The 11,894-nt window shown below is 43.4% G+C and overlaps 1 long non-coding RNA gene across 1 annotated transcript in view; it reads right to left on the bottom strand.

The window, feature by feature from the left end:
* Positions 1-2,342: 2,342 nt before the first annotated feature.
* Positions 2,343-11,894, bottom strand: part of LOC144596975 (uncharacterized) — a 31,464-nt gene continuing 21,912 nt past the window's right edge. Inside the window, exon 3 of the long non-coding RNA XR_013547677.1 lies at positions 2,343-2,410. This is a non-coding gene — a long non-coding RNA (uncharacterized LOC144596975). The remainder of the gene's footprint in view (positions 2,411-11,894) is intronic.

Below are 11,894 nucleotides of genomic sequence, written 5' to 3'. Positions count from 1 at the left end.
GCATTTTTAACGATACTTCCAGCTTTCCTGATAAAACGCACTATGAAGATGGTGGAATGAAGTATCGAACATGTGATGGACTGGACTCTCAGATTCCTAGATTCAGGTGGTCAAGAGCAAAGCACACGTAAAACCAGGCTGCGATGTATTCCGACAGAATACTTTACAGAATCATTGTAAAGACGTACAGGTATGTAGGTTAATTGGCTGGGTAAATGTAAAAATTGTCCCTAGTGGGTGTAGGATAGTGTTAGTGTGCGGGGATCGCTGGGCGGCACGGACTTGGAGGGCCGAAAAGGCCTGTTTCCGGCTGTATATATATGATATGATATGATATGATTGTGGACATTCCCAAACCTCTCCGACACTCAAGAAAGAAAATGCACTGAAGCACTTTTTTGATCAACACAGCAGTGTTAAGAAGGGTCTCGACTCGAAAAGTCACCCATTCCTTCTCTCCAGAGATGCTGCCTGTCCCGCTGAGTTACTCCAGCATTTGTGCCTATTTTCGATTTAAACCAGCATCTGCAGGTCCTTCCTATGCAGCAGTATTAAGGTTGTTGGTGATATGGATGCCTAGGAACTTGAATCTGTCAACCATCTCGACAGTAATTCTATTAATAAGGACATGATGTGTTCACCCCCTTGCTTCCTTGGGTCAACAACCAACTATTTCATCTTGTGAATGTAAAGGGATAGACTATTGATTGGCCTGACACCATGACACCGGGTTTTTGATCTCTTTCCTATGCTTCATCTCAAGGTTTTTGTAGATCTGGCCAACAACAGCGGTATCATCAGCGTATTTATAGATCAATTTGGCATTGTACTTAGTCAATGTGTACAGAAAATAGAACAAGGGACTGAACAGGTAACTCTGAGGGGATAAGGGTTGAGAGCCAGGATGCGGGAAATGTTATGACCAATTCTAACCAGTTGAAGTCTACCGGTCAAGATATCCGGAAGCTAGTTGCAGATAGAGGCTCCAAGTCCAGAGGCAGATAACATGTTCCCAATGTTGGGGGAGTCCAGAACAAGGGGCCACAGTTTAAGAATAAGGGGTAGGCCATTTAGAACGGAGATGAGGAAGAACTTTTTCAGTCAGAGGGTGGTGAAGGTGTGGAATTCTCTGCCTCAGAAGGCAGTGGAGGCCAGTTCATTGGATGCTTTCAAGAGAGAGCTGGATAGAGCTCTTAAGGATAGCGGAGTTAGGGGGTATGGGGAGAAGGCAGGAACGGGGTACTGATTGAGAGTGATCAGCCATGATCGCATTGAATGGCGGTGCTGGCTCGAAGGGCTGAATGGCCTACTCCTGCACCTATTGTCTATTGTCTATTGTCTATTATTCAATTTTATGCCGTTGAAGACTAAGCTGTAGTTAGTGAATAGCATCCTGACATGGGTGTTACTATGGATCATGGTGATCCAGGGCTGAATGTAATACAAAAGAGAATGGTGTCCTCCTTAGACCTATATTTCCTGGACACAAATTGCAGGGTGTCCAGATTGTCCAGAAGACTGATGCAAATCTGAACTATTGCCAGTCTTTCAAAGCACTAAATTGTGGTCGACGTTGAACTATCAGGTGGTAGTCATTGACACCGGTCACTTTATTTTTCCCAGGAACAGGAATGATGGAGATTTCCTTAAAGCGGATGAGGACAGAAACCTGTTGAGTGAGAGTTTAAAGATGTTGGTGAAGACTGTGGCCCATTGATTGATGTCCGATTTCAGAGAGTGTCCGGGGATTCCATCCACTTTGGCCACTTTCTGAGAGTTTACCCTGATGAAAGCAGATCCGACTTCTGCCACTGAGATGTATAAGACAGCGGCAGTGGGAGGATGAGGGAATGTGACTTGTTGAATTTTATCTGCCTGTTCAAAATGGGTGCAAAAGGTATTAAGTTCATCTAGTAGAGATCAGTCGCCGCCACAGGTCACCCCCTACTTCGTGATGGTTTTCCGTACCCCATGATGTACTCCGTAATGGTTTTCAGGCCCTGCCTCAGTCACCTGCCATCCACTTGATTAAATTGAACATGCAGTTTGTTTTGGAAGTCTCTCTTGGCATCCCTGCGACCCTGTGGAGATTAGACTTGACTTTGTTGTTAAGTGTGGGATCATCCTTCTAAAAAGCCTTGGATCTCGACTTTAGCAGAGAGTGAATCTTCCTGTTCGTCCAAGATTTCTGGTTAGGATCGACCTTAACTGATTTTGTCAAAACACAGTTGTTAATGCATTACTTGAAGAAATCGGTGACAACTGAGGCATACTCACTCAAGCTGGATGAAGTGATCTTGAACATGTTCCAGTCCACTGACTCCAAGCAGTCCTGAGGCCGACCCCACGCCTCCTCACTATTCTGTTTGTTGGTACATCGCTTCAGTTTCCGTCTACTAGCCAGTAGGAGCTGTGCCGATAGATAATCAAAGTGGTCAAAATAAGGGTGAAGATTGGAGCGATATGTGTACTTGGTGGTGGTGTAGCAGTGGTCAAGAGTATTAACACCCCACATGGGGTAGAAGATGTGCTGATGATATTTAGGGAGGGCATTCCTAAAGTTAGCTTGATTGAAGTAGCTAGGGAGGATGAGCGGGGCATCAGTTTGTTATCCCAAGAGAGTTGACACGGAGTATAATTCATCCATCGTCACCTTGATGTTGGCTTGGGATGATATGTGGACCACCAATTAATTAGATGGTTGAGGTGAATTTCCACCATAGATAAAATGGATGGCATTTTATACATAGATATAACAGGTCAGGGGAGCAGAATTGAGTGACAACCACACATCAGCGCACCATAAAGTATTGACCAAAAATAAGATAAGATGCCGTGACCTTTCCACTTGTCTGAAGATTCATTATGGTCTGGACAATAAATGGAGAGGCACTCAGGATGCCCCAGAATGGGAACCTGATAGCAGTACATAAAATTATGCAAGGCATAGATAGATAGGGTAGACAGTTTGAATCTTTTATTTCAATTGAAAAAGATCTCAAACATGTTGCTTGGAAAATTCTTGAAAGCCTTTTGATGTCTGCATTTACTGAGAACAGGAAATGATAGAAAGGGACACAGCAAGGCATTGTGCTGCAAGAAGTAATCAACGAGAAGCAGACAATGCTTGCGGTAAAGTTAAGCTGTGAAGAATACTATGCTGTCTGTAGCAAGAAATTATTTTGTGGATAAAATGACAAGTTGTGTGCGATATAACCTGACAGGCTCCCTGATTTCCATAAGTGCCATACCATATTGTGATGTATGTGGTATTCTTGTTAAGTGTTCACTCTCCGCTGAAAAACATTTGCTCCAAAGAAAGCAGAATTCAGTAATTTAAGAATTTGGCTGGTATGTTCGGTTCTGAAAGAATGGTGCTGAAGTTCACCAGCTTCACCAGCTATTTTCCCCTGCTGATAGTGAGGTTAGAGCTCGAGAAGAAAGCAAAAGCTTTAAGGGGGCAATGGTGGTGGGAATTACAGAGTAGACATCAAGGCAACGATACATTACATTTTCTCATGATTTTATGATTTTCAAAATGGAAACGTGACGTTAGGTCGGTTATCACAAGATGCACACCTTGATCGCCAAAACAAACTACATGGCAACAGTCAAATTATAGAATTTTACTTCTCCTTGAGGAATCATATCAGGAAGAATTCTCCACTTTAAGGGAGTCGAGAAAGAAATTAGGACTGACGACATCAAAATCCCAAATTGGTCCGATCAAAATGAATTATAAATAAATTGAAATAAATTGAAAATAAATGCCAATAATGAAAATAAAATAAATGATTAAAAAAAGCCAGATGCCATGAAACTCTTTTACTACCTAGGTTGAAAACAGAAAAAATAGGTGCAGGAGTAGGCCATTCGCCCCTTCGAGCCAACACCGCCATTCAATATGATCATGGCTGATCATCTAAAATCAGTACCCCGTTCCCATTTCCTTTGATTCCTTTAGCCCGAAGAGCTAAATCTAACTCTATCTTGAAAACATCCAGTGAATTGGCCTCCACTGCCTTCCATGGCAGAGAATTCCACAGATTCACAACTCTCTGGGTGAAGCCATTTTTCCTCATCTCAGTCCCTTCTTCATAAACTTTGACCCCTGGTTCTGGACTCCCCCAACATCGGGAACATGTTTCCTGCATCGAGCCTGTCCAATCCTTTAAGAATGTTATGTTTCTGTAAAATCCCCTCTCATCCTTCAAAATTACAGTGAATACAAGCCCAGTCGACCCATTCTTTCATCATATGTCAGTCCCGCCATCCCGGGAATAAACCTGGTGAACCTACGCTGCACTCCCTCAATAGCAATAATGTCCTTCCTCAAATTAGGAGCCCAAAATTGCACACAATACTCCAGGTGCGGTCTCACCAGGGCCCTGTACAACTGCAGTAGGACCTCCTTGCTTCTAAACTCAAATCCTCTCGCAATGAAGGCTAATATGCCATTAGCATTCTTCGCTGCCTGCTGCACCTGCATGCTTACTTTCAGTGCACCTCCCCTTTTCCCCATCTGACAACATTCAGATAATAATCTGCCTTTCTGTTCTTGCCACCAAAGTGGATAACCTCACATTTATCCACATTATACTGCATCTGCCATGCATCTGCCCACTCATCCAACCTATCCAAGTCACCCTGCAGTCTCATAGCATCCTCATCGCACCTCATACTGCCACCCAGCTTTGTGTCATCTGCTAACTTGGAGATATTACATTTAATTCCCTCGTCTAAATCATTCATATATATTGTAAATAACTGGGGTCCCAGCACTGAGCCTTGCGGCATCCCACTAGTCTGCCTGCCATTCTGAAAAGGATCCATTAATTCCTACTCTTTGCTTCCTGTCTTCCAACCAGGTCTCTATCCATGTCAATACCCTACCCCCAATACCACGTGCTCTAATTTTGTAAGCTGATGTAAAGCTAACTGGTCTATAATTCCCTGTTTTCTCTCTCCCTTCTTTCTTAAAAAGTGGAGTTACTTTGGCTACCCTCCAGTCCACAGGAACTGATCCAGAGTCGAGAGAACATTGGAAAATGGTCACCAATGCATCCACGATTTCTCGGACCACCTCCTTGAGTACTCTGGGATGCAGACCATCAGGCCCTGGGGATTTATCTGCCTTCAGTCCCCAGTTCACCTAACACCATTTCCTGACTAACGTGGATTCCCTTCAGTTCCTCTCTCCCACTAGATCCTCGGTCCCCTAGTATTTCTAGGAGATTGTTTGTGTCTTCCTTAGTGATGACAGAACCAAAGTACTTGTTTAACCGTTTCGCCATTTCCCGTTATAAATTCACCTGTCTCTGATTGTAAGGGACCTACATTTGTCTTCACTAATCTTTTCCTTTTTACATATCTAAAGAAGCTTTTAGAGTCAGTTTTTATATTCTCGCAAGCTTTCTTTCATGCTCTTTTCTCCCACTCTTAATTAACCCCTTTGTCCTCCTCTGTTGAGTTCTAAATTGCTCCCAGTCCTCCGGTTTGGTGCTTCCTCTGGCCCATTTATATGCCTCTTCCTTGGATTTAACACTATCCTTGATTTCCCTCGTTAGCCACGGTTGAGCCGCCTTCCCTGTTTTATTTTTTCGCCAGACAGGGATGAACAATTTTTGGAGTTCATCCATGCAGTCTATAAATCTTTGCCAGTGCATCTCCACTGTCAACCTTTTTAAGTATAATTTGCCAGTCTATCCTAGCCAATTCACATCTCATACCTTCAAACTCTCCTTTCTTTTCAGTTCAGGACATTAGTCTCTGAATTAACCGTGTCACTCTCCATCCTAATGCAGAGAGCATGAAGTCAGGTAACCTTTTTCTTAAATAGCCATGTTTTAAGGCTATCTTGAAACCCATGGTTAGATTCGGGGAAGTTTATTGTCATGTACACCAGGGTGCAATAAAATTCCTTGTTTGCTTGAAGTTCATAAAATAGGCATGATAATAATACATACAACAATCAATGGAACAACAAATACAAAACAGCAGAATGCAGCAAAGACCATAGTGCAATCTGAAGTAATGCAAACAGATAGTATAATCTGATCAGTGAATGACTATATTACTCCAACACATGTTCCTCCATATGGCCCGAAACAAAGATTTGAATAAGTCATGTCGGAAGGAAAAATAAAGAACAAAGGTTATCTAAATGTCTGCGACCTGCCAGATCGGATAGCCAAATCCCTGCAGGCAGCATGACATCATTAACATGAGCTCTGCGTACCAATATTTTCATCTCCAACCGTCTCATGTCTCTAGTTTGATAACCTTAAAACTAAAGTTCAGACATTTTATATGCACATAAACCATGAATAAAATGCTGAGCATAACATTTTTGAAGAAATAAACAAAAAGGTTGATGAGGGCAAACCCATAGACGTTGTCCATATGGACCTCAGCAAGGCATTTGATAAGGTTTTGCCTGGTAGGCGGCTTTGGAAGGTTAAATCGCAGAGGCTACAGGGAGAGCTAGCTGACTGGATAGAAAACTGGCTTCGTGGAAAGAATCAGAGGCTGATGGTGGAAGGTTATTTTTCGGACTGGAGGCCTGTGACGAGTGGTGTGCCTCGGGGATTGATGCTGGGCCCATTGTTGTTTGTGGTTTATATCAACGATCTGGATGAGAATGAGCAAAGCATGATTAGTAAGTTTGCAGAGAGTGGTATCGTAGATAGTGAAGGTAGTTATCAAAAATTACGACAGGATCTTGAATAATTGGGCAAGTGGGCTGAGGAATAATTAAAGGAGTTTAGTGCAGTTAATAATGAGCTGTTGCATTTTGGGAAGTCAAACCAGAGCAGGACGTCACAGTGAATGGCATGGCTCTGGGAGTGTTGCAGAGCAGAGGGATTTAAAGTGCATGTACATAGTTCCTTGAAAGGGTAGACAGGGTGGTCAAGAAGGCTTTCAGCACATTGGCCTTCATCAATCAGGTACTGAGTATAGACGTTGGGACGATATGTTACAGGTGTACAAAATGATGGAGATGCCACATTTGGAAGCCTTGTGTTCATTTTTGGTCGCCCTACTATAGGAAAGATGTTAAGCTGGAAAGAGTGCAGAGAAGATATTCTAGGATGTTGCTAGGATGAAGCCTGAGCTATAGGGAGAGGGTAGGCAGGCTAGGACTTTATTCAGTGGTAAGTAGGAGGATGAGGTGTGATCATACAGCAGTGTATCATTTCATGAGGGGAATAGATAGGGTAGGGGAATCAAGAGTAGGGGAATCAAGAACTATAGTACATAGGTTTAAGCTGAGTGGATAAAATTTAATAGGAAACTGAGGGGCAATATTTTCACATAGAGGGTTTTGGAAATATGGAACGAGCTGCCAGAGGAGGCAGCTGAGACAGGTACTATAACATTTAAAAGTCATTTGGACAACTATATGGATAGGAAAGGTTTAGAGGGACATAGGCCAAACCCAGACAGATGGGACGAGTGTATATGGGACATCTTGGTCCGCATAGGCAAGTTGGGCCGAAGGGATTGTTTCCATATTGTATGACTTTGACTCTATAAATTTTAAGTATCTCTGTTTGAAAGTATTATTCCCACAGGATAGACAAGATTGTCTGAAAATGGACATGGGCTGACAAGGGATAGTCAACATGGTTTTGTACATGGGAGGTCATGACTCACAAATTTTGATTTGAGTATTTTGAAGATGTGACCAAAAAGGTAGATGAAGGCAGAGCTGTAGATGTTGTATACATAGATTTCAGTGAGGCATTTGACAAGGTTGCACATGATATGCTGCTCTGGAAAGTTGAATCCCATGGGATTCAAGGAGAGATAGCTGAATGGATAGAGAATTGGCTTCATGGAAGGAAGCAAAGGGCGATGGTTGCTTATCGAAATGGAGGCCTGTTACTAGTGGTGTGCCTGGTATTGCAGATAGTGAAGATGGTTGCCGGAAATTGCAGCAGGATCTTGATCGGTTGGGCAGGTAAGCTGATTTGATAAATTGATGGAATTTAATATAGAGAAATGTGAGGTGTTGCTTTTTGGGAGCACTAACATGGGCAGGACCTACACAATGAATAGTAGGGGTCTGAGGAGTGTTGTAGAGTAATCAAGAAGTACAGGTACATAGTGAAAGTAGCATCACAGGTACATTAGGTGGTCAAAAAGGCTTTTGGCACATTGGCCTTCATAGAGTCAGAGAGTTATACAGTGTGGAATCAGGCCCTTCGGCCCCAATTGGCCACACCGGCCAACATGTCTCAGCTTTTTCTTTGACATTTACATGATTGCCATCCACTGTTGTTAAGAATGGAATTGCTCTTCAGCCCCTCCCCCCCCCCCAACTCCCCCCCCCCCAACCCCCCCCCAACCCCACCCCCCCCCCAACCCCAACCCCAACCCCACCCCCCCCCCAACCCCCATAACCTGGTTTATGGACTCTTTAAACTATCCTGACATTTTATAAACAACATTAGTAAAACTCCATAAGGTCATAAAAATGTCTGAAACCCAGTCACATGAAAATCAGATCTCTAAATTCTACCTTAGTGCATTTTGTCCCCAATTTTACTTCTATTGATTTTAAAGGTACTCAGTTTAATGAAAGTCTCTTAATGTAAATTCCAGATGTATTACATGCAATAAAATTCTCTTTAAAAATCATGAGCTGGTGCAGAGTCTCTGGCTGCTGTCCAGTGATCACACATTATGCAAGGCTGTAGGGACGATCAATTCCTGATGTCCAGCAATTTAAAGGATTATTAAGCTATAGGGAGAGGTTGAGTAGGTTGGGACTCTATATTCCTTGGAGAGCAGGAGGATGAGGGGTGATCTTATAGAGGTACACAAAATCATGAGAGGAATAGATCAGGTAGATGCACAGAGTCTCTTGCCCAGAGTAGGGAAATCAAGGACCAGAGGACATAGGTTAAGGTGGAGGGGAAATGATTTATAGGAATATGAGGGGTAACATTTTCACACACAGGGTGGTGGGTGTGTGGAAAGAGTTGACAGACGAGGTAGTGGAGGCAGGGACTATCACAATGTTTATGAAACAGTTAGACAGGTGCATGGATAGGACAGGTTTGGAGGGATATGGGCCAAACGCAGGCAGGTGGGACCAGTATAGTAGGGACATGTGTGGGCAAGTTGGGCCGAAGGGCCTGTTTCCACGCTGTATGACTATATGACACAATAACTCTAAATGAAAACCTAATTGTTACTCTACATAAATAACATTGTCTGCAGATTGCAATATCATGGTTCCAGAGGTAAACTATAAACATAAACAGAACGCGGATATAGGTGAAGGGGTAATAATACATCAAATTATATAACCCACGATACCATTCGCATCAGCACCTTTAGTAGGTGTAAATGTGCACAAAGTGTAAAAATAAATTCTATTTGACGAAATCTTGACCAGGGTCCCAATGGAAGGTAACTCACCAATTTCTAAGAATGTTTATTGTTAGCATAAGTATCTGGAAGTTTTATTATTATCCACCTGACTGGCCAAATATTAGTGAACAATCAGAAAAGCAGAGACCACTATTAACGGCATCTAAAAATTTACAGCCTGTTGTATGGTCTGCTTGTTGCTGACTAAACCTATAAACCCTCCTGGGCTATTCAGTATAAGGAGTTTCGATGATGACTAATAAACCAGCATAATTCCCCCGCACACCTAAAACTATCTTGAGACCGCACCTGGACTATTGTGTGCAGTTTTGGTCTCCTAGCCTGAGGAAAGACGTTCTTGCCTTAGAGGGAGTACAGAGAAGGTTCACCAGATTGATCCCTGGGATGGCGGGACTTTCATATGAGGAAAGACTGGATAGACTGGGCTTGTACTCGCTGGAATTTAGAAGACTGAGGGGGGATCTTATAGAAACATATAAAATTCTTAAGGGGTTGGAGAGGCTAGATGCGGGAAGATTGTTCCCGATGTTGGGGGAGTCCAGAACCAGGGGTCACAGCTTAAGGATAAGGGGGAAGTCTTTTAGGACCGAGATGAGAAAACATTTCTTCACACAGAGAGTGGTGAGTCTGTGGAATTCTCTGCCACAGAAGGTAGTTGAGGCCAGTTCATTGGCTATATTTAAGAGGGAGTTAGATGTGGCCCTTTTTGCTAAAGGGATCAGGGGGTATGGAGAGAAGGCAGGTACAGGTTACTGAGCTGGATGATCAGCCATGATCATATTGAATGGCGGTGCAGGCTCGAAGGGCCGAATGGCCTACTCCTGCACCTATTTTCTATGTTTCTATGTTTCTATCTACACCTGGACAGGAGATGCCGTACATGTGACAATAAACAAAACTCAACTCAATTCACCAAACAGCATCTAATGTGCACCAGTCACTACATTTTGTGCATCCTGCACTGTCAGTGGACACTAAATAGTGTTTAGTGTTTAATTTTATCTGTCAAAGCTGTCCCCTGCCCCCTTTTCGGCCCTCCTGATTTCCTTCTTAACTATGCTTCTCAGTCCTCTAAACTCATTGATGACGCCAAAGTAGAAATGGTCGAACGTTTCAAGTTACTAGGAATAAATATCGCCAGCAATTTGTCCTGGACCAACCACATGGAAGCTGTGGCCAAATAAACACACTGACTCCTCTACCTCCTTAAAAGACTAAGGAAGTTTGTTATGTCCCCAAAAACCCTCACGAACTTATAGAGATGCGCTGTACAAAGCATCTTATCAGGTGCATCACAACCTGGTTTGCAAACAGTTCCATCCAAGACTACAAGAAATTGCAGAGTTGTTTACCTAGCCCAGACCATCACACAAACTAGCCTACCTCCCATTAACTCCATCTACACCACACTGCCTGAGCAAGTCTGCCAGCATAATCAAGGACCAGTCTCACCATGGTCACTCCCTCTTCTCCCCTCTCCCGTTAGGCAAGAGGTACAGAAGTTTGAAAATGCACACCTCCACATTCAGGAGCAGTTTCTTACCACCTGTTATCAGGCAACCGAATGGTCCTCACATCAGCTAGAGTGTGTTTCTGACCTCCCATCTACCTCATTGGAAATCTTTGAACTATCTTTAATCGGACTTCAATGTGATATCTTGCACTAAATGTTGTACACTTTATCCTTTATCTGTGCACTGCGGACGGCTTCATTGGATTCGTGTATTGTGCTTTCTTTGACTGGACTGAAAGCAAACAAAAGCTTTTCACTGTGCTTGCCATCCCCTTCTCATACGGACCTTTCTGTCCCAGGGCTCCTCCATGGCCAGAGGCCACACGCAAACTGGAGGAACAGCACCTCCAGTCCGCTTGGGCAGCTTACAACCCAATGGTATGAACATTGAATTATCCAAATTTTGGTAACTACCGAAAACAATCCTCTTCTCTCTGCCCCACCTGTACATGTAGCCATTTCTCCCCTTCGCCTTTCACCAATTCTCCTTCCTCTGTCTTGACGATTCATATCTCTTCTACCCTTCTGCCTATAAACCAACCTTCACCTATATCCGCTTATCGCTCACCAGACTTTGTCCTGCCCCTCCTCGCTTCCAACTTTCTCAACCCAACACATCTCCTCCCCCCTCCACCCCCAACCACAATCTATCGGAAGAAAGGTCTTGACCTGAAACGTCACCTGACCCACTGAGTCACCACAGCACTTTATGTAAACCCGCATCTGCAGTTCCTTGTATCTACATTGTATCAGAATGAGGCTTGGATTTGTGGGAATTCACTACAGGGAGAGGTTGAATAGACCTGGATTGTATTGTCCGCAGGTTGCAAAGTGACCCGACAGAAGTATAGAAAATCATGAGAGGTATAGAAAGGTTACACAGCCAGAATCTTTTCCCCAGGATGGATAAATCAAATAGACAATAGACAATAGGTGCAGGAGTAGGCCATTCGGTCCTTCATGTTAAATGACACGGCTT

Source organism: Rhinoraja longicauda, chromosome 9 (genome assembly GCF_053455715.1).
Source record: "Rhinoraja longicauda isolate Sanriku21f chromosome 9, sRhiLon1.1, whole genome shotgun sequence".
Lineage (NCBI taxonomy): Eukaryota > Metazoa > Chordata > Chondrichthyes > Rajiformes > Arhynchobatidae > Rhinoraja > Rhinoraja longicauda.
Note: the sequence above shows the minus strand (reverse complement) of the source record. Positions and strands in the feature narration are given on the sequence as shown.